General features: G+C 42.8%; 1 protein-coding gene and 1 long non-coding RNA gene across 2 annotated transcripts in view; both read left to right on the top strand.

Moving 5' to 3' along the window:
- Positions 1–13,384, top strand: part of NUDT3 (nudix hydrolase 3) — a 124,047-nt gene that overhangs the window by 7,084 nt on the left and 103,579 nt on the right. The window lies entirely within an intron of this gene.
- LOC116533644 lies at positions 4,023–4,973 on the top strand. Its single transcript, XR_004261385.1, has 2 exons — positions 4,023–4,058; positions 4,378–4,973. It is a non-coding gene; the product is annotated as an uncharacterized LOC116533644 (long non-coding RNA).

Raw genomic sequence — 13,384 nt, 5'->3', positions numbered from 1 at the left:
ACCATGATGGCCAGGCTGGTCTTGAACTCCTGACCTCAGGTGATCCACCCACCTCAGCCTCCCAAAGTGCTGGGATTACAGGCGTGAGCCACCGCGCCCGGCCATATTTGTCAGTTTTCTTCTCCACGTTCTTCTCAGCTTGTTTCCGTAGCCTCATGAGCTGTTTCTTCTTCTGGTACTGGCTAATGTTTTGTTATATCTTTATTCTAGAAACTTCATTTTAAGATATCATGTTTTATTACACTATTTGTTTTACTTTTTGTTCCTCTGCTTACCCATCTTTTACTTTTAAAGCTTTTTCTTTCGTTGACAACAAAGACACAAACACACATTAACCTAGGCCTACACAGGGTCAGGATCATCAGTATTACTATCACTGTTTTCCACCTCCGAATCTTTTCCCACTGGGAGGTCTTCAGGAGAATAATAAGCATGGAGCTGTCATCTCCTATGATAACAGTTCCTTCTTCTGAGACTGTTTTACATTTAACTTTATTTTGTTTTTGTATTTTTGAGATGGAGTTTTTTGCTCTTGTTGCCCAGGCTGGAGTGCAATGGCCTGATCTCAGCTCACTGCAACCTCCGCCTCCCCGGTTCAAGCAATTCTCTTGTCTCAGCCTCTTGAGTAGCTGAGATTACAGGCATGCACTACCATGCCAGACTAATTTTATATTTTTAGTAGAGACAGGGTTTCCCCATGTTGGTCAGGCTGGTCTCAAACTCTCGATCTCAGGTGATCCACCTGCTTCAGCCTCCCAAAGTACTGGGATTACAGGCGTGAGTCACAGCACCTGGCCACAATTAACTTTGTTTTTAAAAATAAGTAGAAAGAGTGTGGGCAGGGTGGCTCACACCTGTAATCCCAGCACTTTGGGAGGCCGAGGTGGGCTGATCACCTGAAGTCAGCAGTTCAAGACCAGCCTGGCCGATATGGTTAAACCCCGTCTCTACTAAAAATATAAAATTAGTCTGGCATGGTGGTGCATGCTTGTAATCCCAGCTACTCAGGAGGCTGAGGCAAGAGAACCGCTTGAACCCACGAGGTGGAGGTTACGGTGAGCTGATATTGTGTCACTGCACTCCAGGCTGGGCGACAGAGTGAGATTCCATCTCAAAACACAAATAAATAAATAAGTAGAAACAATACACTCTAACATAACAATAAAAAGTACAGTAAATACATAAACTTGTAACAGTCATTTACTATCAAGTATTATGTACTGTACATAATTGTATATGCTGGACTTTTTTTTTGTTTTGAGACAGGGTCTTACTCTGTTGCCCAGGCTGGGGTACAGTGGTGTGATCAGGGCTTAAGCAGCCTTGACCTGCTGGTCTCAAGTGATTTTCCCACCTCAACCTCCCAAGTATCTAGAACTCCAGGCACGTGCCACCATGCTTGGCTGATTTTGTTTTTTTTTTTTTTGTAGGTACAGGATTTTGGCATGTTGCCCAGGCTGGTCTTGAACTCCTGGACTAAAGCAGTCTGCCTCCCCAGCAGATTTGTAATCCCAAAGTGCCGGGATTACAGGCATGAGCCACTGTGCTCATCTGTGTTAGACTTGTATATGACCAGCAGCACAGTAGGTTTGATTGTGTTGTGTTGTGACATCGTAGCTACAATGGGATAGGAATTTCTCAGCTCCATTATAATCTCTCGGGACCACTCTTATATATGTGGTCTGTAGTTGACTGAAATGTTATGTGGTACATGACTATATAAGAAGGTTAATAGATCATGAATAGCCAAACCTTCTATTATTCTAGGTTTTTTCTTTTCCCTCCCAGCCCCAGAAAACTTTATAGACCAGCAATGAGAGGCTGAAATTCTTATCCAGCCTCCCAAGTAGGATGTGTTAACATAGCAAGTTTATTGAACACTCATTGGTGCCAATTTTTTTTTTTTTTTTTTTTTTTTGAGATGGAGTTTCACTCTTGTTACCCAGGCTGGAGTGCAGTGGCGCAATCTCGGCTCACTGCAACCCCTGCGTCCTGGGTTCAGGCAGTTCTCCTGCCTCAGCCTCCTGAGTAGCTGGGATTACAGGCATGCGCCATCATGCCCAGCTGATTTTTTGTATTTTTAGTAGAGACGGGGTTTCACCATGTTGACCGGGATGGTCTCGATCTCTTGACCTCGTGATCCACCCGCCTCGGCCTCCCAAAGTACTGGGATTACAGGCTTGAGCCACCGCGCCCGGCCGAGTGCCAAGTTTTATGATACAGTTATAAAGGAGACAGACATGCAGGAAACTTAGAGTCAAATGGGAGATATGGAAGAACAAATTCCCAGCAACATGATGAAAATGATTCTCTTTTTTCTTTCTGGCTTCTTTTCCTGTTGATAAACAAAAATTAACAAAAATATCTCCCACTTAACAAGTTCTCCTGATTGTTGTTGATATGCTGATAAAATCTTTAAATTGGGTATTTGTGGTAACTAACATTTATTACAGTACTTTGAACCTGATATACAGTGGACAGCCTCTTAGCCAACCGCCGCTTTAACCAGCTTGGTACACTGAATGTTTGGCTGTTACTCAGCAGGCTGCTGGTCTGGTGTACCCCAACCAGGTAGCCTCCCAGCTGCTGAATTGAATGCTTACAGTTAGTTACCTTTATTCATGTATCTGTTTATGTTCATTGTACTTGTTATTGTAATTGTGCAACTTAATTAACCAGTGAAATTTGAGTTCAAAAAAGAACAAGGCTGGGTAAGGTGGCTCATGCCTGTAATCCCAGCACTTTGGGAGACCAAGGCAGGCAGATCATGTGAGCCCAGGAGTTCAAGACCAACCTAAGCAACATGGTGAAACCTTGTCTTTACTAAAAATACAAAATTAGCCAGGCACAGTGGCATGCACCTGTAGTCCCAGCCACTCTGGAGGCTGAGGCACAAGAATCGCCTGAACCTGGGAGGCAGGGTTGCAGTGATCCAAGATCATGCCACTCCAGCCTAGGTGACGGAGTGAGGGTCTGTCTCAAAAAAAAAAAAGAAGAGAAATTACTGCTCACTTATATGGACAAGCAAACTGGAGAAGATTGGAGAGGGGATCTTAAAAGTCTAGAAGGACTCTGCACATAGATTACTTCATGAATGTTTTTAGGTTTTTGTTCTTTATAGAAAGTAGGACTGGAAAACATAGGCCCTTCATAATGGGTGTGGCATATGAACGAAGATAACTTACAGTTCAACAATAGACTCATACTCAAAACAAGATCTTGGCCCTACAAAGATTAGCAAATAAATATATGTTTATATACATATAAAAGATTTATTTGCTAATAAATAATACATATACATATTATTATTTACACACTACAGGTGTGTGCCACCGTACCCTGCTAATATATATTTTTTATTTTTTGTAGAGATGAGGTCTCATTTTGTTGGCCCAGACTGGTTTGGAACTCCTGGCTCAAGGGGTCCTCCCTACTTGGCCTCCCAAAGTGTTGGGGATTACGGGCATGAGCCATCACATCTGACGTGTTTGATTATTTAATATTTTCATTTGCTTCCTCCTTGCAAATATATAATTAATATAATTATTAATTATATATTTTACATAATATAATGTATAAAGTAAGTGTGTGTGTGTGTGTGTGTGTGTGTGTGTGTGTGTGTGTGTTTGTGTATATGTCTGCTAATCTTTGTTCATAGGACCAAGATCTTGTTTCGAAGGATTTTTTTTTTTGGAGACAGGGTCTTGCTCTGTCACCCAGGCTGGAATGCAGTGGTGTGATCTCAGGTCACTGCAGCTTCCACCTTCCTGGCTCAAGTGATCCTCCCATCTCAGCCTCCCAAGTAGATGGAAATACAGGTACATGCCATCATGCCCAGCGAATTTTGTTTGTGTGTGTGTGTGTGTGTGTGTGCGTGCGTGCGTGTAGATGGGGTCTTACACAGGCTGGTCTTGAACTCCTGAGCTCAAGCGATCCTCCAGCCTCAGCCTCCCAAAGGGCTGGGATTATAGGTGTGAGCCACCACTTCCAGCCTACATTTATATTTTTAGACGGACTGAATCCTTTACTTAATACTTTATTATAAACTGTATAGAAGAGTGTAACTTCTTTTTTTTTTTTTTTTTTTTTTTTGAGACGGAGTTTCGCTCTTGTTGCCCAGACTGGAGTGCAATGGCACAATCTCGGCTCACTGCAACCTCCGCCTCCTGGGTTCAGGCAATTCTCCTGCCTCAGCCTCCCGAGTAGCTGGGACTACAGGCACGCACCATCATGCCCAGCTAATTTTTGTAGTTTTAGTAGAGACGAGGTTTCACCTTGTTGACCAGGATGGTCTCGATCTCTTGACCTCGTGATCCACCCGCCTCGGCCTCCCAAAGTGCTGAGATTACAGGCGTGAGCCACCGTGCCCGACCGGAGTGTAACTTCTTGAGTAAGATTTTATTCCAAATTGGGTAATATGACATTCCTCTCTCTTACTGTTCAACGTTGGCCCTCCTAAAGTATTTCCAGTGAGATTATCCCCGTTCCCCAATTCTTTCCTTTTTTAGAGCCTCTGTGAGGAGAATTGAGAGACAGGGTATACTCTTAGAAAGGCCAAATGACCCCTCTCTTCATTTCTCTGCCATCGTGGTATGTGCTTTACTCCGTTTCTCGCCATGTCTTCTCACAGGACTTTCAGGATTAAGCGATTCCTGGCCAAGAAACAAAAGCAAAATCATTCCATTCCCCAGTGGATTCGGATGAAAACTGGTAATAAAATCAGGTACAACTCCAAAAGGAGACATTGGAGAAGAACCAAGCTGGGTTTATAAGAAATGACACATGAGATGGCACACATATTTATGCTGTCTGAAGGTCACAATCATGTTACCAAATCAAGCTGAAAATGTCACCCCTATCTGGAGAATTTTGAACAGAGTTTCCTCTCTCGATCTGTTATAAACGTGTTGGTTGGCTGGGTTCGGTAATAAATATGTGAGACCTTTAATTTCAAAAAAAAAAAAAAAAAAAGGCCAAATGATACAGAACATACATCAAACGACATCACAGTGCGTAGGAAAGTTAAAGCTGCTCCTCATGGGTCTGTTATTACCCAGGGAGAAAAAGGACTACCAGTAGGATTGTGTGAGTTCGATTTCCCTGTGCCTTAAAGCTGTTTTAATAAAGAAAGGATGAAGCTTTTCCTAAGGTGTTAGGTTTGTTTGTTGAACTTGTCTGCTAGAAGTCCTACATCTCTTGGCAAGGGGGAGCTGCTTCACATTTTCTCAGATCCTTGAGCTCACCAGGTTGGATGGAGAGATGATTGACATTGGAGATTCTCAGTGGGCAGACACTGGTAGCCTGTCTATAAAATGCCCCAGAGGAGCATATGGAAGGACGTCTCTGAAGACTGCACCTTCCTACAGGCTCTAGAGAAGGGAGTAAGACATAGGTAGCAATGCCAGCAGCGATAACCATGACAAAGGTCTTCCAGTAGATCCCAAGGTGGCTGGGGAGTCCTTTTGTAACACGTCTTGGTCACTGTTCAGTATTGCGTTGCTCTAAGATCACGATGGGTGCATTGGACTGGACGTTTCTGCTCTTCATTTCTTGAAATCTTTCCTGGAAGCTTTTTTCCCCTGCTTCTCCTTTTGTCTGCCTAATACCAGTTAGTCATTTCTTCCATTACGTTCTTTTTTGCCTTCTTCTCAAGGTGTGAATTCTGGTGTGAATTCATATTGCAGTCTCCATTCTTTTAACTCCTTGCTCCCATCCTACTTCTTTGCTTCTGCTTTCTCATTTCTCAATAAAAATAGTGCTGCATATCTAGTGTGTGCTGCGTGTGAAGCAGCCTCTGTCTTTCTTCATAACCTAGTACAAAGAGGAAGGGCCCTTGTTCAGGAATATAATTGTTTATTCATTTCTTCAGCGCACATTTTTAGAGTGTCCGTGTAAGACCTTGGGAATACATGGATAGTTAAGACTGTTCAGCACTTTGGGAGGCCTAGGTGGGAGGATCACTTGAGCCGGAGATGTGTAGGATGAGTTGAGCCATGTTTGCATCTCTGCACTCCAGCCTGCGTAACAGAATGAGACCATGGTTCCAAAGAAAAAGAAAAAAGAACATAAAAAAGAAATGATTCCTTAAATAGACTTTCTTTGTATACAGTTAGTTGATCTCTTTGTTCATAAAACAGTGAAGTCCTTTTAAAGAACTGCTTAGAAAATCTTTTCTTTGTCTTGGTTATTTAACATATTTCTGATGTGTTCTATGAGAGCAGCTTAGCAATGATGAATGTAAATGGATATGAACTTGACATAGTGCTTATGCTTTTCTTAAAAGGAGGAAGGATAGTGATTTTTTTTTCCTTTTTTTTTTTTTTTTGAGACAGGGTCTTGCTCTGTTACCCAGGCTGGAGTGCAGTGACGCTATCATGCCTCACTGTAGCCTTGACCTCCTAAGATCAAGCGATCCTCCTTCCACAGCCTCCCTAGTAGCTAGGATTACAGGCATGCACCACCATGCCTGGCTAATTTATTTAGAGTAGAGGCATAGCAAAATAAATAAATTTATTTATTTATTGGCCTTCCAAAGTACTGGGATTACAGGTGTGAGCCACTATACCTAACCATGATTTTTCTTTGAATATTTAGGAGTCCTAATAAAATATACATTAAGAGAAGTTACGCAAAAAAAAAAAAAAAAACTCAAAAAACAAAGAAGTTACATTGTGCTCATACTTGGAAATTTGTTTGTTTGTTGAGAGGGTCTGGGTCTGCCACTCAGGCTGGAGTGTAGTGGCATGTTCATAGCTCACAGCAGCCCCAACCTTCTGGCACAAGTGATCCTCTCACCTCAGCCTCCTGAGTAGCTGGGACTACACATACCCTCCTAATGTATGTTTTTTATTTTTGTAGAGATGAAGTTTTATTATGTTGCCCAGACTGGTCTGGAATTCCTAGCTCAAGTGATCCTCCTTGGCCTCCCAAAGTGTTGGGATTACATGCACGAGCGACCATGTCTGGCATGTTTGATTATTTAATATTTTTATTTGCTTCCTCTTTGCAGAAATGATTTAATTGCTAGACTTATATTCAGCCATCATTAACCAAGTGGGCTGAGCCCTGACTCAGAGCTTTTACACTTACCACTGTGTTACTGATTTCTTCCTAGGAGGCTTTGCATTTGGGTAGTCTGCCTTTAAGTAAGACAAAACTTTTAGATTTTATTGCCAAAATGAGTTAGGAAAAAAAAATCCAGAGAGTTTCTTTACATAAAAATTGTACTTCTGTGGTTTTTTTTTTTTTTTTAAATAGGTTCAGCAACTATTTTATAAGGAGCTAGCTGGGGACGAGCATCCTTCTGCCAGGCACTATGGGTGATTTTTTTTTTTCTTTCAAAAGAGAATTATTATTTTTGGCTACAAAAGTAATTGTATTGTGTTATCTATAAAGAATACTACAAACTGAGGAGTTTAAGATGTGTAGAATACAGAATCTGAGCTTCAGTCTGCTGGCAAGGTACAATTTTGGCCAGATGCAGTGGCTCACACCTGCAGTCTTAGCACTTTGGGAAGCCAAGGCAGGAGTATTGCTTGAGCTCAGGAATTTGAAACCAGGTTGGGCAACATAGTGGGACATTTTCTGTATAGAAAAAATTTTAAATTAGCCTGTTGTGGTGGTGTGCAATCTGTGGTCCTAGCTACTCGGGAGGTTGAGGTGGAGGATCACTTGAACCTGGGAGGTTGAGGCAGCAGTAAGTCATGGTTGTGCTACTGTACTTCAGCCTGGGTAACAGAGACCCTGAGACCTTGTCTCAAAAGAGAAAAAGATGCAGTTCGGAGTGTAAAATAGAAAAGTGATAGGGGTGTTTATAGGAATTGGAGAAGCCCGTGATGAAAGATGAGCTGGAGTGTCAGGGATGACTTTATGGTCAGACCTGAACAGCTTGGTTGAGTTTGGGTAGTTGAAGAATATCCTAGATGAAGGACTCTGGGCCAGCTAGACCACAGAGAGTTAGAGGCCCCGATATGCAGCCTGTGGAAGGCTGTTTGTATCAAAGTATTGTGGATAAAGAAAGCTCTTATTCCCTGCCTGTCCAGCTAATCTGTGCTGGGAGAAAGAGAGTAAGAGGGCCCAATCCAGTGTCTGAGAGTGATGACCCTTTTTCTCATCCCCAAGGGCATGATAAAAAAGGACTCAACAGAGAACTCTGTCTGTGTTGAATCCTGTAACTAATCCTGTTGAATCCAGGAAGATGCTTCATAATTTCACCTACTTTTCATTTCATGGTATGAATACTATATACCATTAAAAATTAGTACTTTAGCTGGCTGCAGTGGCTCTTGCCTATAATCTCACCTGCTCAGGAGGCTGAGGCGGATTACCTGAGTCTAGGAGTTTGAGGCTGCAGTGAGCCATGATCGTTCTACTATACTCCAGCCGGGGTGACAGAGCAAGATCCTTACTCTTAAAAAAATAAAAATAAAAATCAGTACTTCATAAAAGAAAACTGATTTATTTTAATATGTATTAAAAAAAATTTTTTTTTAAATTGGTTGGTCTCAGCTCACTGCAACTTCCGCTTCCTGGGTTCAGGAGATTCTCCTACCTCAGCCTTCCTTGGAGCTGGGATCATGGGGGCAGGCCACCATGTCTGGCTAATTTTTGTATTTTTTTTTTTTTTTTTTTTTAGTAGAGACAGGGTTTCACCATATTGGCCAGGCTGATCTTGAACATCTGACCTCAATTGATCCGCCCACCTCAGCCTCCCAAAGTGCTGGGATTACAGGTGTGAGCCATCGTGCTTGGCCTAAGTTTTAAAATATAATCTCTGGGCCAAGAGCACTGTCTCAAACCTGTAATTGCAGCACCCTGGGAGGACAAGGTGGGATGATCACTTGAGGCCAGGAATTTGAGACTAGCCCGAGTAACAAGCAAGACTCTGTTTTTACAAAAAAAATCTCTGTGGATTACTTTTTTTTTTTTTTGAAATGAATTCTCACTCTGTTGCCCAGGCCAGAGTGCAGTGGTGTGGTGTGATCGTGGCTCCCAGGTTCAAGCGATTCTTCTGCTTCAGCTTCCTGAGTAGCTGGAATTGTAGGCACCCGCCACCATGCCTAGCTAATTTTTGTATTTTTAGTAGAGACAAGGTTTCGCCATGTTGGCCAGGGTGGTTTCAAACTCCTGACCTCAAGTGATCCACCCACCTTGGCCTCCCAGAGGGCTGGGATTATAGGCATGACCTACTGCACCCCACCATGGATAACTTTTTTTTTTTTTTTTTAAACAGCATTCCAGGCTGAGGATTACTTTTATAATAAGTCATAAAAAGTCCATACTTTTATACTATGTCACACATTTAACAAATCTAAATTTTATTTTGAAGCATTGAAAACTAAACAAGGCCGGGTGCGGTGGCTCAAGCCTGTAATCCCAGCACTTTGGGAGGCCGAGGCAGGTGGATCACAAGGTCAAGAGATCGAGACCATCCTGGTCAACATGGTGAAACCCTGTCTCTACTAAAAATACAAAAAATTAGCTGGGCATGGTGGCGCGTGCCTGTAGTCCCAGCTACCCAGGAGTCTGAGGCAGGAGAATTGCCTGAACCCAGGAGGCGGAGGTTGCGGTGAGCCGAGATCGTGCCATTGTACTCCAGCCTGGGTAACAAGAGCAAAACTCCGTCTCAAAAAAAAAAAAAAGAAAACTAAACAAATGTTGACATAGGTGAACTTTTCTATTTTTCAAGAGTCTGTAAAGATCATGGAGCTGTCATGCTAATGAAAAGAAAACTAGAACTACATTGCTGTGGTTGAAAGAATAGGGGAGATGAATTCTTCCTGGGTTTTAAAAAGGTATATGACTGAGAAGGACTTAGCATAGGACTTGATCAGGGACTTGATCAGGGTGTGCTATGGCCAGACTGGACAGAAGAGGCCAAGGATAGTAGAGGCAATAAGCATACACAGTGGTGCCACTGGAGAAGAGTTTGTGGAATGTATTGAATGATTGATTTTTCTGGCATTAAAAATCTCCAGTAGGGCTTTCTCCAAAAAGAGTGGTGCTCTTCTGCTTAGAAGAGCACCATTCTTTTTGGAGAAAGCCCTGTTGGAGAGAAGGAAGGACCCATCCTCCACCTAGCTCTCTTCTCCCGTGTGTACATGTGGATGCAGAACTAAGGTTCCACCAGTTGGAGGCCTCAGGAGGCCAAGGGGTTGGGTTGGGCAAGGTAGTGGCTGTGTGCTGACTAGATATTTGTGCTGTAGACCCAGGCTGTGGCTTTTGCTGCCACCACTGGAGTGCTCCTACCGTGGGCCTGTCTTCCAAGGCTGGTTCTATAATCCTTACCACTCCAAAATTTGCTGAGCCTTTGATATTTTTTTTCCAGTAAATTCTTTTTGGCTTCAGACAGCCAGGATTCATTTCCATTGCTTGCAACTAAGAACACTCTGATATATCACTTTCATAGTTTTTAAGGTAGCCTTCTTCTCAACTAATCTAGTGCACCAGAAGAAATGGATATATGTTGAGTCAGAAATTTTTGTGTGTGTAGGAGAGCTTTTTCATTTTATTCATGAAGCAAGCTTTAACATTTTTCCTTCTCCCCCACCCCTTCCCAAGACAGGATCTAGCTCTGTCTCCCAGGCTGGAATACAGCAGTGTGATCACAGCTCCCTGCAGCCTCACCCTGGGCACAAGCAGTTCTCCCACCTCAGCTTCCCAAGTAGCTGGGACTATAGGCGTGTGCCACTTCATAGATCTCCCTATGTTGCCCAGGCTGGTCATGAACTTAAGCAGTCTCCCTGCCTAGACTGGGATTACAGGTGTGAGCCACCAAGCCTGGCCATTTTTTTTTTTTTAAAGACAGGGTCTTGCTCTGTTGCCCAGGCTGGAATGCAGTGGCTCGAATTCGGCTCCCTGCCACCTCCACCTCCCAGGTTCAAGGGATTCTCATATCTCAGCCTCTTGGGTAGCCAGGATTACAGGTATGTGCCACCATACCTGGCTAATTTTTGCGGTTTTCAGTAGCAATGGGGTTTTCACCATGTTTATCAGGCTGGTCTCAAACTCCTAGCTTCAAATGATCTGTCTGCCTCAGCTTTACAAAGTGCTGGGATTACAGGTGTGAGCCACCGTACCCTGCCCTCTTCATGCTTTTTAAATTCTCTTTTTAGAACTATCCTTAATAATATTTGAGAATGTGTAAATTTTTAATGGTTTAAACCTTGGGGTATCAAGGACCAGATTTTTAATAATGAATTTTTAAAATCCAAGTTTATGAAAATGGTACGATGCTTTTTAAAATACACATTGTAGTCTCCAAGTTCTGTCTTGGCTAACAAGAATTTATTGAGTCTTCACCTTTTGCAAAACACTATTCTAGGTGCAGTGATGGTTTTAAAACTGTGGACGTGTCCACTGCTCTCCAGGAAGAATGCTTTTCTAAATTAATGAATTAATTAAATTACCATTAGGCATTTCAGTACATTTGAACAAGTGGCTGCACTAATGTGTCTTGGTGGGATCAGATGTATAAAGAGGTGGGGCATAAATTACATGGAGAATTAGAAAAAAATGTAGGAAAGGCTGTGCTTTGGGAGTGCTTTATTTTGGAGGCAAAATACAGAAGTAGTAAATCTTGGGCTCTAAGAAGTTGGTAGGACTTAAGTAGAAAGGAGGGGAAAGAGTATGTTAGGAGAAGGAGACCCAGCATGACTGAAGGTAGGAATGAGTTTGTTGGATGCCAGAGACTCTGAGTATATGAACCTGGGACTGGGATAGCGTTGTGGCAGGGTATCTGCGGGGAGTGATGGGGGGTTAGCTGGCAAGGAGCTAAGGGGTATAGACCCTTGATTTGAGATAATGAGGAGTTTGAGTTTGATCCCACAGTGGGGAACCACAGTTGTCCTTTAAAGGGTTGTGGAAAGGTTTCTGTGAGAGTGGAATGCACGGTGAACTCAGTGGGCTATCAGAGGAAATGGTTGGGATAATGATACTCTGTTCTAGAAGTGAGAGCCATGGTAGCAGCAGAATGGAATGAAGTAGTGACACTTAAGTGACATTGCAATCAAAGGGTGGACAGGTTTGGTAACAGATGATGTGTTAAAGAATGCCATGCACGGTGGCTCACGCCTGTAATCCCAACACTTTGGGAGGTGGAAGAAGGAGAATCACTTGAGGCCAGGAGTTTAAGACCAGCCTGAGTAACATAGGGAGACCCCATCTCTACAAAAATAAAAAAAAGTAGCTGGGCGTGGTGGTGAGTGCCTGTAGTCCCAGTTACTTAGGAGGCTGAGGTGAGGGGATCACTTAAGCCTGGGAGGTCGAGGCTGTAGTAAGTGCCATTGCACTTGAGCCTGGTAGGTGAAGTGGCATGATAATGCCACTGCACTCCAGCCTGGGTGACAGAGTGAGATGCTGTCTCAAAAAAAAAAAGAAGAAAAAGAAAGAAAAGAAAAATGAAGGAGCTCATGGTTGAAGATGACTTTTAAATTTTGATCCTGTGTGACAGGAAAAATGGAAATTTAGAAGAGAAGTTGGCTTTAGGGAGAAGATGGAACTTTGGTTTTGTTGTGTCGAATTTGAAGTGATGAACTAAATTCAACTGATGTTAGTTGGAGATGTGGGACTAGAAGGGGAGTAAGAAGTTAGGACTATAGATAGAGTGTGGAGTGTCAGGGACCTTGGAGAGGGAGAACAGAAAGTTAGCATGAGAGAGTGCACAGAAAGCAACGCTGAGGGCAGGACCTGAGCTTGTGGCATCATGGCAGTCAGAGAGGCACTATCAGAAAAGTGGAGATGGAATAATGTTTCACAAAGATGTAATGGGTGATAGGTCACATCTAGAGCCATCAAGTATGTTGAAGATAAGATGTAGCAACAGATTTAATGATTCCTTTATAAAGTTGTTCCAGTAGGATGGTAAGATGGACTTGTGTGGATTTGGATTGGTTAAATCAGGCTTTAGAAAATAAGCATATTTTCTACTTGAGATTGGAGGGTGGATAAATGAAAAACCCAAGAGCCTGAATTGTATTGACATGAATTTGAGAAAACTCCTTTCTGGTGGATCTATTCTGAGAAGGAGAGAAACTCCCAATCAATATACTGGTCTGGTGACTGAGAGGCATGAAAAAGTCTGGCAGAGTTACTGTGGTATGGTCAAGATTGAAGTGATAGTTTTGTAAGGGGTACGTTTGGAGGCTGAATGGTATTTATCCTCACAAACGATTGGTGGGCCTGCTGTGTACAGAGCAGGAGGTAGGCACCATGGAGGATAATTGTGAGCAGGAGAGGCTGTTTTAGAACTCTGGTAACTTCTTTTTTTCTTTTTCTTTTTTTTTTGAGACAGAATCTTACTTTGTCACCCAGGCTGGAGTGCAGTGGCACAATCTAGGCTCACTACGGCCTCTGCCTCTTGGTTTCAAGCAATTCTCCTGCCTCA

This window comes from Sapajus apella, unplaced genomic scaffold (assembly GCF_009761245.1).
Source record: "Sapajus apella isolate SASKATOON/1434 unplaced genomic scaffold, GSC_monkey_1.0 scaffold83, whole genome shotgun sequence".
Taxonomy (NCBI): Eukaryota; Metazoa; Chordata; class Mammalia; order Primates; family Cebidae; genus Sapajus; species Sapajus apella.
Note: the sequence above shows the minus strand (reverse complement) of the source record. Positions and strands in the feature narration are given on the sequence as shown.